Source organism: Haemaphysalis longicornis, unplaced genomic scaffold (genome assembly GCF_048455015.1).
Source record: "Haemaphysalis longicornis isolate Haplotype H1 unplaced genomic scaffold, Haemaphysalis longicornis Haplotype H1 scaffold_9, whole genome shotgun sequence".
In the NCBI taxonomy this organism is placed as follows: Eukaryota; Metazoa; Arthropoda; class Arachnida; order Ixodida; family Ixodidae; genus Haemaphysalis; species Haemaphysalis longicornis.
This window is the reverse complement of record NW_027526460.1, coordinates 134954546-134968498: the sequence shown is the minus strand read 5'-3', so window position 1 is coordinate 134968498 and position 13953 is coordinate 134954546. Positions and strand designations below refer to the sequence as shown.

General features: G+C 48.9%; 1 protein-coding gene across 7 annotated transcripts in view; it reads right to left on the bottom strand.

Annotated features, from left to right (window-relative positions):
* Positions 1-10319: 10319 nt before the first annotated feature.
* The window catches only part of LOC144152973 (putative inhibitor of apoptosis), a 53935-nt gene continuing 50301 nt past the window's right edge, over positions 10320-13953 (bottom strand). For all 7 annotated transcript variants that reach the window (XM_077684577.1, XM_077684583.1, XM_077684580.1 and 4 more), the window contains exon 10: positions 10320-13883. The gene's annotated coding sequence lies outside the window, so the exon portion shown is untranslated. The remainder of the gene's footprint in view (positions 13884-13953) is intronic.

The window sequence follows — 13953 nt, the reverse complement described above, 5'->3', positions numbered from 1 at the left end:
ACACGTCCCATCTGCGAAGGCTAATTGATTTATAATTCCCCAATTCGCTTTGTTTATTTTCTGCTTTTAACTTGCTATTCACACATTACTGTCAGTGGTGGTTGCGGTAAACTGCTTTTACTTTAGGGTCAGGCACCGTGCCGTGCACTAGCACATTCTTGGTGTCGGTGGGGACATAGAGGGAAGGAATCGTGGGCAAAGAGGATGGGAGAATGAGGAGATCACAGAAAGTCATTCAGGCTGGACAAACCAGGGGAGATTTTCAGCTAGGAGAATTATCGCCGCTGACAACTTGGGCTGCTTGCTCTTCGAAGTATCCAGTCCACAGAACTTGGTAGAAAGGGCATGTCGGCCTTGTCGAGTCTCTCGTCTGCACTTGGCGAACCAGGGCACTCCCACGTGACGCGTACCGTGTAGTTCTGCGACTGCCGTCCTACCAGCAAAATTTAATCTAAATTTATTTTTTCCTATGGCAGCTGCTGGTCGTATTTTGGAAGGAAGCCAGGATTTGCTGTTTAAGTGTTGCCGGCTCAGTCAACCCCTCCTGGCGTGTGTTATGCTTCTGGTTATCCTTATTGCGCTGCCGTAGGTGTGTTGTTGATCTAGCGTTCTCTGACAAGAACAGGAATAAGGGGGTGGCTCATTCAAGTCTTTGGAATTGTTATTCTTGCTGATATGATTGTGGTTATTGTTATGTTATTGTTTGTTCTGCTCTTTGTTGGGCTAGCATATGGGGTAACAGCGCCCTGACTAGCTGCAGCAGAGTAAGCACTGTTAAGCCATATTACTTGCGACATAGGGGAATCCAAAGACTCGCGCATGGGTTTGAGTACTCGCACACAGTAAACAGAATCTGGCTTTGGTAACAAAGATAAGGCTTTATTTCCCTGTAAAATGCAGATGTACCTCACAGCACGACTTTACTCACTTTGAGAATAGAGGCTCCACTTGTTCGCTTAAAGTCGCAGGGACCCAGACTTAGGTGGCTGTCGGAAGAATGGACTTCTAAAAACCAACTCCGATCGAACCTACGAGCAGAGTCCCGTGGAGTCAGCGCAGATATCCGTCATCGTGGCTGTGGGGAAAGGGGGTGCCTGATTTGACCAACAGTCCAAATACCGGTACTCACCATACCAGTACTTACTTACGGGGCAGAAACTTGGAGGATCACAAGGGGGTTCAACTTAAATTCAGGACGACTCAGTGAGCAATGGAACGGGAGATGATAGGTGTTACATTAAGGGACAAGAAGAGAGCGGAGTGGGTCAGGGAACTAACACATGTTAAGGACATATTAGTAGAAATTAAGAAGAAGTGGGCAGGGCATGTAATACGAAGACAAGATAACCGGTGGTCATTAAGAGTAACAGTGTGGATCCCTAGAGAAGGCAAGCGTGGCAAGGGGCAGTAGAAAGTCAATGGGCAGATGAGATCAAGAAGTTTGCGGGGATAAATTGGTCTCAGCGCAGGACAGGGATAATTGGAGATTACTGGGAGATGCCTTTGCCCTGCAGTGGATGTAGACAGGCTGGTGATGATGATGATTTGACCAACACTGACAGAATTTGAGCTGACTCCCAACGCAAACATAGTGGCTGCGTCTGAGCATGGCTTGGTGGAAAGGGGGAGGGTTTCTCTGGGAAACTGGGCCGGTGGGAGACCAATAAGGTTCACAAGTCACGTGGTATCGCGGCTTCAGCGTGCCACACATGGCCAACGAGGTGGCTAGTGCGGCTACCACCCCAACTGACCAGGCCCAAACATGTATGCAAACAAAACGGGCCTATGGAGCACTGACATCTGGTGCGGCAATAGTTTACATGCTTCTGCATATGGTTTAAGGATTGTGTTGGCTGACAACTCGCACTTCTAGGGTTGGTCATCCTTAACAGGGGGGACTAAAAGGGCCTGTTAGCATTATGGTCCCTTGGCTAGTGCACTGGGTATAGCCTCGTGAGTAATCACTTGCAGGCACGTTGGCCAGTGTAGCAGACATTTCCCTCCTCACGAGTAACCAGCAGCATGACGCCAATTAGCCACTGCGGTGGATATTTGCCTTCCCCCGCGACTTGGTGACTGCGGCGCCTATTTCTGCTCGCGAGTAGCCGGCTGCACGGCAGTTTTGCTATATTGTGGTGGGGATTTTCCCCTCACGAGTAACCGGAAGCACATGGCACCTTAGCCACTCTGGCGGATATTTGATCCCTCGCGAGTAATGAGCTGTACAGAACTGTGGCAGATATTTTCCCCCTCAGCTGCAACTGAGTAATCAGCTGCACTGCAACTTCGTCACTTTGGCGGATGTTTTCTTCCTTGCGAGTAATCAGCTGCACGGCACTTTGGTCACTGGCGGATATTTGTCCCTCGCGAGTAATCAGCTGCATGGCACCTTGGTCAATGTGGCGGTTGTTTGCCCCTCGCGAGTAATCAGCTACACGGCACCTTGGTCACTGGCGGATGTTTGCCACTCGCGAGTAATCAGCTACACGGCACCTTGGTCACTTTGGCAGATATTTGCCCCTCGTGAGTAATCAGCTGCACAGCACCTTGGTCACTGGCGGATATTTGCCCCTCGCGAGTAATCAGCTGCAAGGCACTTTGGCCACTGGCGGATGCTTGCTCCTCGCGAGTAATCAGCTGCAAGGCACCTTGGTCACTGGCGGATATTTGCCCCTCGCGAGTAATCAGCTGCACGGCACCTTGGTCACTTTGGCGGATATTTGCCCCTTGTGAGTAATCAGCTGCATGACAGCTTAGTCACTGTGGCGGATGTTTTCCCCTCGCAGTAATCAGCTGCATGGCACCTTGGTCACTTTGGCGGATGTTTGCCCTTCGTGAGTAATCAGCTGCATGGCACCTTGGTCACTGGCGGATATTTGCCCCCTCGTGAGTAATCAGCTGCACGGCACCTTGGTCACTGGCGGACATTTGCCCCTCGCGAGTAATCAGCTGCATGGCACCTTGGTCACTGTGGCGGATATTTGCCCCTCGCGAGTAATCAGCTGCACGGCACCTTGGTCACTGGCGCATGATTGCCCCTCGCGAGTAATCAGCTACACGGCACCTTGGTCACTTTGGCGGATATTTGCCCCTCGTGAGTAATCAGCCGCACGGCACCTTGGTCACTGGCGGATATTTGCCCCTCGCGAGTAATCAGCTGCAAGCCACTATTGGATGCTTGCTCCTCGCGAGTAATCAGCTGCAAGGCACCTTGGTCACTGTCAGATATTTGCCCCTCGCGAGTAATCAGCTGCATGGCACCTTGGTCACTTTGGCGGATATTTGCCCCTTGTGAGTAATCAGCTGCATGACAGCTTGGTCACTGTGGCGGATGTTTGCCCCTCGCGAGTAATCAGCTGCACGGCACCTTGGTCACTTTGGCGGATGTTTGCCCCTCGTGAGTAATCAGCTGCACGGCACCTTGGTCACTGGCGGATATTTGCCCCTCGCGAGTAATCAGCTGCATGGCACTTTGGTCAATGCGGCGGATGTTTGCCCCTCGCGAATAATCATCTGCACGGCACCTTGGCGGATATTTGCCCCTCGCGAGTAATCAGCTGCAAGGCACTTTGGCCACTGGCGGATGCTTGCTCCTCGCGAGTAATTAGCTGCAAGGCACCTTGGTCACTGGCGGATATTTGCCCCTCGCGATTAATCATCTGCAAGGCACCTTGGTCACTGGCGGATATTTGCCCCTCGCGAGTAATCAGCTGCAAGGTACTTTGGTCACTGTGGCAGATGTTTGCCCCTCGCGAGTAACCAGCTGCACGGCACATTGGTCACTTCGGCGGATATTTGCCCCTTGTGAGTCATCAGCTGCATGACAGCTTGGTCACTGTGGCGGATGTTTGCCCCTCGCGAGTAATCAGCTGCACGGCACCTTGGTCACTTTGGCGGATGTTTGCCCCTCGTGAGTAATCAGCTGCACGGCACCTTGGTCACTGGTGGATATTTGCCCCTCGCGAGTAATCAGCTGCATGACACTTTGGTCAATGCGGCGGATGTTTGCCCCTCGCGAGTAATCATCTGCACGGCACCTTGGCGGATATTTGCCCCTCGCGAGTAATCAGCTGCAAGGCACTTTGGCCACTGGCGGATGCTTGCTCCTCGCGAGTAATTAGCTGCAAGGCACCTTGGTCACTGGCGGATATTTGCCCCTCGCGATTAATCATCTGCAAGGCACCTTGGTCACTGGCGGATATTTCCCCCTCGCGAGTAATCAGCTGCAAGGTACTTTGGTCACTGTGGCGGATGTTTGCCCCTCGCGAGTAACCAGCTGCACGGCACATTGGTCACTTCGGCGGATATTTGCCCCTTGTGAGTGATCAGCTGCATGACAGCTTGGTCACTGTGGCGGATGTTTGCCCCTCGCGAGTAATCAGCTGCATGGCACCTTGGCCACTGTGGCGGATATTTGCCCCTCGCGAGTAATCAGCTGCATGGCACCTTGGTTACTTTGGCGGATGTTTGCCATTCGTGAGTAATCAGCTGCATGACACCTTGGTCACTGGCGGATATTTGCCCCCTCTAGAGTAATCAGCTGCACGGCAATGGGTCACTGGGTGGATATTTGCCCCTCACGAGTAATCAGCTGCACGGCACCTTGCTGACTGGCGGATATTTGCCCCTCGCAAGTAATCAGCTGCATGGCACCTTGGTCAATGTGGCGGATGTTTGCCCCTCCCGAGTAAACAGCTGCACAGCATCTTGGTCACTGGCGGATATTTGCCCTCGCGAGTAGTAAGCTGGACAGAACCTTAGTCACTGTGGCGGATAATTTCGTCGGAAGTAATCAGCTGCACGGTACTTTGGTCAGTGGCGGTATTTGCCCCTCGCAAGTAATCAGTTGCATGGCACCTTGGTCAATGTGGCGGATGTTTGCCCCTCGCGAGTAATCAGCTGCATGGCACCTTGATCACTGGCTGATTTGCCCCTTCCGAGTAATCAGCTGCAAGGCACCTTGGCACTTTGGCGGATATTTGCCCCTCACGAGTAATCAGCTGCATGGCACCTTGGTCACTTTGGTGGATATTTGCTCATCGCGAGTAATCAGCTGCACGGCACCTTGGTCACTTTGGCGGATATTTGCTCCTCGCGAGTAATAAGCTGCATGGCACCTTGGTCACTGGCGGATATTTGGCCCTCGCGAGTAATCAGCTGCACGTCCCTTCGTCACTGTGGCGGATGTTTTTCCCTCGCGAGTAATCAGTTGCATGGCAGCTTGGTCACTGTGGCGGATATTTGCCCCTCGGGAGGAAACAGCTGCATGGCACTTGGTCACTGTGGCGGATGTTTTCCCCTCGCGAGTATTCAGTTGCATGGCAGCTTGGTCACTGTGGCGGATATTTGCCCCTCGCGAGTAAACAGCTGCATGGCACTTGGTCACTGTGGCGGATATTTGCCCCTCACGAGTAATCAGCTGTACAGCATCTTGGTCACTGGCGGATATTTGCCCCTCGCAAGTAATCAGTTGCATGGCACCTTGGTCAATGTGGCGGATGTTTGCCCCTCGCGAGTAATAAGCTACATGGCACCTTGGTCACTGCCGGATATTTGCCCCTCGCGAGTAATCAGCTGCATGGCACCTTGATCACTGGCTTATTTGCCCCCTTCCGAGTAATCAGCTGCAAGGCACCTTGGCGGATATTTGCCCCTCGCGAGTAAACAGCTGCGTGGCACCTTGGTCACTGTGGCGGATATTTGCCCCTCACGAGTAATCAGTTGCACGGCACCTTGCTCACTGGGGGATATTTGCCCCTCGCAAGTAATCAGCTGCATGGCACCTTGGTCAATGTGGCGGATGTTTGCCCCTCCCGAGTAAACAGCTGCACAGCATCTTGGTCACTGGCAAATATTTGCCCCTCGCGAGTAATCAGCTGCATGGCACCTTGATCACTGGCTGATTTGCCTCTTCCGAGTAATCAGCTGCAAGGCACCTTGGTCACTTTGGCGGATATTTGCCCCTCACGAGTAATCAGCTGCATGGCACTTTGGTCAATGTGGCAGATGTTTCAGATGCGTGGCCGTTCGGCCATTGCGGCTTGTTTTTATTCCCCAAGAGTTCAAGCATGACGCCCTGGCCACCGTGCCGGATACCTACTCAGCTGGTGCACATTTGCTCCCGGCGAGTAGTGTCACAAATAAGACGAGTGGCTCTACTCGGGAGTAACCAGCTGCATGGTGCTTCGCAACTGTGGCGACTATTTGCCCTCCTGCGAACCTCGATCACTGCGCATATTTCCCCTCGTAACTAGCTGCACGGCACCCTATTGCCGCTGCGGCGGGTATTTATCGCTCGCGAGTAATTAGCTGCACGGCACCTTGGTCACTGGCGGATATTTGCCCCTCGCGAGTAATCAGTTGCATAGTACCTTGGTTACTGTGGCGGATATTTGCCCCTCGCGAGTAATCAGCTGCATGGCACCTTGGTCACTGTGGAGGATATTTTCCCCTCGCGAGTAATCAGTTGCATGGTAGCTTGGTCACTGGCGGATATTTGCCCCTCGCGAGTAATCAGCTGCAAGGCACCTTAATCACTGTGGCGAAAATTCGCCCCTCGCGAGTAAGCTGCATGACACCTTGGTCACTGTGGTAGATTTTTATTCGCCCCTCATGAGTAATCAGCTGCACGCACCTTGGTCAATGCGGCGGACGTTTACCCCTCGCGAGTAATCAGCTGCACGGCAATGGGTCACTGGGTGGATATTTGCCCCTCGCGAATAATCAGCTGCATGGGACCTTGATCACTGGCTGATTTGCCCCTTCTGAGTAATCAGCTGCAAGGCACCTTGGTGGATATTTGCCCCTCGCGAGTAAACAGCTGCATGGCACCTTGGTCACTGTGGCGGATATTTGCCCCTCACGAGTAATCAGCTGCATGGCACCTTGGTCAATGTGGCGGATGTTTGCCCCTCCCGAGTAAACAGCTGCACAGCATCTTGGTCACTGGCGGATATTTGCCCTCGCGAGTAGTAAGCTGGACAGCACCTTAGTCACTGTGGCGGATAATTTTGTCGGAAGTAATCAGCTGCACGGTACTTTGGTCAGTGGCGGTATTTGCCCCTCGCAAGTAATCAGCTGCATGGCACCTTGGTCAATGTGGCGGATGTTTGCCTCTCCCGAGTAAACAGCTGCACAGCATCTTGGTCACTGGCGGATATTTGCCCCTCGCGAGTAATCAGCTGCATGGCACCTTGATCACTGGCTGATTTGCCCCTTCCGAGTAATCAGCTGCAAGGCACCTTGGTCACTTTGGCGGATATTTCCCCCTCACGAGTAATCAGCTGCATGGCACCTTGGTCACTTTGGCGGACATTTGCTCCTCGCGAGTAATCAGCTGCACGGCACCTTGGCGGATATTTGCTCCTCGTGAGTAAGCTGCACGACACCTTGGTCACTGTGGTGGATATTTGCCCCTCGCGAGTAATAAGCTGCATGGCACCTTGGTCATATTTGCCCATCGCGAGTAATCAGCTGCACGGACCTTAGGTCACTGTGGCGGATGTTTTCCCCTCGCGAGTAATCAGTTGCATGGCAGCTTGGTCACTGTGGCGGATATTTGCCCCTCGCGAGTAAACAGCTGCATGGCACTTGGTCACTGTGGCGGATATTTGCCCCTCACGAGTAATTAGCTGCATGGCAGCTTGGTCACTGTGGCGGATATTTGCCCCTCGCGAGTAAACAGCTGCATGGCACTTGGTCAATGTGGCAGATGTTTCAGATGCGTGGCTGTTCGGCCATTGCGGCTGGTATTTATTCCCCAAGAGTAACAAGCATGACGCCCTGGCCACCGTGGCAGATACCTACACCCTTGCCAGTCAGCTGGTGCACATTTGCTCCTCGCGAGTAGTGTCACAAATCAGACGAGTGGCTCTACTCGGGAGTAACCAGCTGCATGGTGCTTCGCAACTATGGCGACTATTTGCCCTCCCGCTAACCTCGATCACTGCGCATATTTCCCCTCGTAACTAGCTGCACGGCACCCTATTGCCGCTGCGGCGGGTATTTATCTCTCGCGAGTAATCAGCAGCATGGCGCCTTAGCCACATGGAGGATATGTGACACCCTGCGGGTAACCAGCTGCACGGCACTTAAGCCACTTCTGCAAATATTTGCCCTCTTCCGTGTAGCCAGCTAGCTGCACAAAGCGGCCACAATAATCACATTTGCAGCTGTGCAATGATGATGTGATACTTGAGTCATCATGAGGATGACAGGGCCCACAAGAGAATAGCGCATAACCACTTCGTATGTCTCTGCCCAAGCAATTCTGCATCAGTGCTGTTTTTGTTCCCCGATACGGATTAAGGAAGTGTATTGTAAAAGCTTTACTGAACCGAATGGGGATATACAATATGGGGACATGCTAGATTATTAGTCTTTAAAGGGCCAAATACCCTGCACCACACAGAACTAAGTGGAAATCGGTGGCTTCGCGTTTGATTATGGGGTTTAATGCGCTGACGCTGCACAGGCAATAAGGCGCGCTGTAGTGTGGGCTCTGGATTAGTTTTGGCCACCTGTGTATTTTTAACGTGCCCCGAAATCTCCAACACAAGTGTTTTTTCGCTTTTCGCCTCATCAGAAAAGTGGCCGTCGCGTCCTTGGGCTCAGGAGCACACCTTAGCCAGGTGACTTGGTGTTTGCTCCTGACCAACACATTCCCTAACCCTGTAGTCGCTGTTACCCAAGGTTGTACACAGCTGAATGCAAAATGTGTAGAGGCAGAGCGGACCTCCAGCACATGCTTTTGTCGTGCGCCCCATTAACAGTAAACAGGTCTATCAGAAAAGACACCCTTTTGTTAAACACTAGAACCGTTGAGCAGTAGGAGACTGCGCTGCTGCTCAGCTCCGATCCCGAAGTGCAAGTCCAACTCGTCCAGATGGCCAAAGACGCCGCCGGGGTCCAAGGACTCCTGGCTGCCGCCTAAAAAGGGGAAGAAGACCGAGGAGGATGTCCAACCTCTTCCTTTTTCCCTCGACCTCATACCGGGCACACAATTAAGTTGCTCTCCCTCGGGAACCTCTGCAGTCTCTTGGATGCAAGCCCAAGCTTCATCTTTAGGGCAGTTTTCCACAAGGTCCATCATATGAGGCCCCTCTTCTATCATGCCTCATAAATAGTGAAGGATTTACTCTAGCAACTCAAAAAAGCCTTTAGTAACAGTCTCTCTTTTGTATGCATGTTGCCAACATGGCAAACATACGCCAACCAAACCATTTTTAGATCTCTGTAACCGGTGTCTTAGTCTCTCTTGTAATAGTTTATCTACCATTAAAATTTGTTTTTAACCTAGAATATCTGGGATGGATTATAACTACAAACCAATCATTTCTCATTGGTTGAAAAACATTATGAGAAGTGCTTCCAATTCCCAAGACAGTCTATGAAGCACTTTTTTCCTAGGATTCCATTTACTATAAAACACTAATCTGATGTAGAGCGTCTCGAGCATTTTTTTGATCTGCCTAGTATAGATACCCTAAGAAAATTCTGCTTGTTTTTTCACTCCCTTTACTACTCGGAGTCATCTTTTAGGTCATCCAATATTTTGCCAGACCATCACACTTCTTCCCGATCTGATCATGTGCAAACTAAGAATTTTTCCAAGAATCAAAAAGTACCAGAACTCCCTCTTACTTTATCGATACAGGAGTGGAACTTGCTACCGGCAAGTACAGATACTTATTTCTACTGAGTCATCTTCCTTTCAGACAGCGTTGCATTCTTCTATCACCCAAAAACATTGCCCGAAAGCCTTGTTAGAAAATTGTTGGCAAATGTGCATCTTTCACTTGCAGTTCCAGTTGTCTAGCGCGGTGTTGTAATGCACAAAAACTCTTGGTTGACTAGTACATATGCTTTGCAATGTAAGCATCTGGCTAACAAAATATAAGATGTTAGCATCTAATACTTTCCCCTGTGACAGTACTTATTTGCATTCATACAAGCACTGTTAAAGCAAAAAGGAAGCAAGGGAGAGAGAGAGACAGTGATGAATGCTGTACTCTGCAAGTCAGTCCTTGTAGCGTTCTTTGTCTCTTCTAACAGCCCGTGGTGGGCTGTACCAAAATAAATGCCACACTTCCACCTGAAAATTCATGGTCTATTTTTAGAACCAAAGTTTTCCCCAGTTATTTATTTTTCTTATAATTAGAGCAAGTTGGGGCTTGCTGGTGCATGCACTAAGTCACGAGCCACAATTGAAAAGCACGAAACGAAACCCACCATGTTGTTGGGCTAGCAATTCTTGCCTCACTATATTGACAAATGCGACATGGAATCTTTCACCGTGATCAAGAGCACCAACAGGACAATGGTGTTCTCGTAATCTTTATTTAATTCCGACAACAGTATCAGCCAAAGTTAGAAAGGTGCAGCACTTGGAAGTTGTTTGTCCCCACCACGAAAGGCATGCTTACTTTGCTGCCATTCTGAGCAACGCAAAAATGACATGACGGTGCAAATACAGTTAAACCTCGATATAACGAAGTCGTACTTGCGGGCGAAAATTTCGTTAAATCGAGAATTTCGTAAAATCGAGGTTTCGATTTTACAGTTAATTTAAACCAGTTTTTCAGGTTTCAAAACCTTGCCCAACGCTCAGAAACAACTGATATGTAGTTACGTCTCCACTTAAAGCGGAATTTATACTAAAACTGGCCGCGAAAATTGCGTGAATTAAGAGCTTCAACACTCGATGGAATTCGGGTAGCCGACAGTAGTTCGTGTCGTCGTAAAACCGGTGTTTTTCCGCAACGCAGACTAGTAAACTCCGCTGTTAGTCAACTGAACCCGCGTCCATGCCCCATGAACTTCACCCCGGCGAGGTGCTGGTATGAAGTTACGCCTCTTTTCGTCCGTTCAGTGCTACACTTCCTCAGGCTCTAGTTCGGAACACTTTTCTTTCCCTTGGAGTGCTCATGCTGCTTATAAGACTCATCTAATGATGGACGAACAAAATATTAATGTGGTTATCAGCGAGCACAACCTAGAGCAGCACACCGTGAGCAAGGACGCGTAGTACAAAACACTTACAGTAGGCTTCGGCAGCCTAAGCATAGAGGGCGCGGGCATAGGCAACGATGGAGACGTCAAAATTGTGGCTGCACTATTGAACCGTCCATAACCGCTAGCGGTTTTTGAGCAGCTTTCATCGCTTTTAATTGTTGTCAACCGCATAATTCACCGCTTTTCTTCCATTTTAGCATTTTAAGAGTTAGTGTGACTGCTGAATGTCTTCAATGTAGGCTCTGACAGACAAAATAAAACGTGCCTCGACCGGAATTTCGTTCTTCTTTTCTCGCCATGACTTCATTAAATCGAAAGCGCCGCACGAAATTACTTTGTAAAATCGAGATAATAATACATGGATTTAGCAAAAATTTTGATAGAAAACTTGAAAAAATTTGTTACATCGCAAATTTCGTTAAATCGAGGTTCGTTATATGGAGGTTCAACTGTAGCACTAAGGCCAATGCAGTTACACACTGCTGCCAAAGCTAGCAGGGTGGCCCGAATACACCAGTGACCTGTGTGTTTAACATTGGAGGACCAGCCTGTGGAAAGTGCACCAATTAGCAACCCAAAAAGCAGTGAACAGCTAACCGTTGTGTACACAAGTACAATACACAGACAAAGCTTCCGACGCCAGTCTCTACATTCCACTTTTGACTCTGCTGTAAGTGAAGAAGCAGGTTTGCTGCAATGGTTCATTATGGATGCTTAAACTAACACCTCACAGACTGAAGGAGCATTAGCGCCAATTCTTTTTGCGCAACTTTGTGAGAAAAGAAAAAACTACTTTTGTTGGAAGCCATGCTACTTGACTAATATTAACTTAAAGAGAGAAACAAAAATACGCGGCAAGACACAGTAAGTTGGGCGAGCTGGCTCATATTATGGAAATAAGATTTAGCACAGAGAAGACAGGGACGGCGAGCGGACAGGACACGCGCTACTGTCCTGTCCTACCCTTGTCTTTTCTGTGCTAAATCTCATTTCCGTTCATTCCGGCGCCAACCTTACAGAGAAGTTCCAAAAACAAGGGCTTCTCTGAAAAGTCAATCAAGGAGTAACGGAAACACCATGAGGATACACGCGCACGATAACCAAAATACTTCTAACCTCGTATAGTTACATAGCATAAAAATCCGGCATTTAGTAGTCAAAAACAAGAAGTTTGCATTGATGCGCACCAAACAACATTACTGGTTGTCCTCGATGCTGAAGAAACAAACACGAGAACAAGGGCGCGTTGTTACGGACATCTGTTTCGGTATGGTACAGCGGTTGTACACAGCAAATAACCACAACTGTGCCAAAGTATCGTACACAAGTGTGGCCGAAATATCAATGAGATGCAGATGGCGAAGAAAGCAGGAGCAAGGCGACCCCTTCTCAACAGTGAATGGGGGATGAAAGGCCTCACGTGCCACAAAAACAAGCCATGTGATGAGACTGGGAAATGGAGCTGAAAATGAGCTTGTTTTTGCCCTGCAAACGTCACAATCTGGGCATTCGTGCGAGGCTAATATTAAACCATGCCTTCTTTCTGCCCCAGCTCATCAACTCAAATAACCATTAAAAGTTGTGCACGAGCATCCCAAGGCACGAAGCAAGGATGAAGTCACCCTATTGACCAATTTGGATTTTCGCTTCATGCCACCGATTCTTTCTTTAAGCGACACGACCTCCACAGCAGAAGTCATCTTGGGCAATGTTTACACCTTCCACGCATCCCGCAAACAAACTCAGACAAGGGCACAAAGAGACGACGACGAAACTAACACTGATGAGGTGACGTTCCTCGAAGCATTCACATCAATGAACAATGACAAAAGCTGCAGCACCACTAGCATAAAATATCTACAACCAGTGTTTAGTGACATGAACGATATTGATAGATCGTGCATTAGGCTCTAAAAAATAGTGCTTTGCCACCTACACCTGCACATAATACAGTGTTCTGGCTATACAGGTAATCTACCGCTTCGATGTTCACACATCCGATATTTACGACACTGCTTAAGCAATAGTACAAGCATAGGCCAGCCACGCAGGCAAGTGCCAACGAACACAAGGAAAGCCACCCCAAGCTTGGAGGGACAAGCATGGACGAGTTGGTAGGGTGTCAGTGTAATAAAAAGTGCCAAGATAGAGGACCGATGGTAGTCTGAGCGCCAGCTTTTTTTTCTCCAGTCTGTCGAGTCCTCGTTTATTAAATTTTTCATTACACCACACTTTTGGAGAATAGCTTGTTCTTGATGAAAGGAACAGTCTCCACAAGTAACAGGAAGCCCACCTCTGCGGTATTTATTGTGTTGTCTTTAGCAGCGGGTAATCGCTACCCTTATATATACATTTCTGCGATGCCCTGCATGTTTAACAGGTTCAAGCTATTTTTTACAAAGCCTGTTCAATTCAAACTATTTTTTACAGTCTGTTCAATTCGAACTATTTTTACAAATTCTGTTCAATTCGAACTATTTTTACAAATTCTGTTCAATTCAAACTATTTTTTACAAGTCTTCAATTCGAACTATTTTACAGTCTGTTCAGTTCAAACTATTTTACCGAGTCTGTTCAGTTCAAACTCTTTTTACAGTCTGTTCAATTCAAACTATTTTTTACAATGTCTGTTTTCAGGGGCAAGAAAACTTTGCCAAACCCAGAGCAATCCTGTGATCACCATTTGAGGGGAAATTGATTACTAAGAATGTGTAATGGAATGCCGAATTCCATTTGTTATGCAGGCGACACTGACTAGTAGAGAAAACAGAATCGAGCATCGTTTCAAAAGCTCACTTGAAGATGTGCAACATGGTGCGAGCTTGTTCCTGACACCTCCAACCAACAAATTAAAAAAAGCCTAGTCACACCTGTTGTGATGTAATTTCCATTCAACTGTGTGATTTTATTCGTGAGAGTCAAAGACCAGCCACCTCCAAC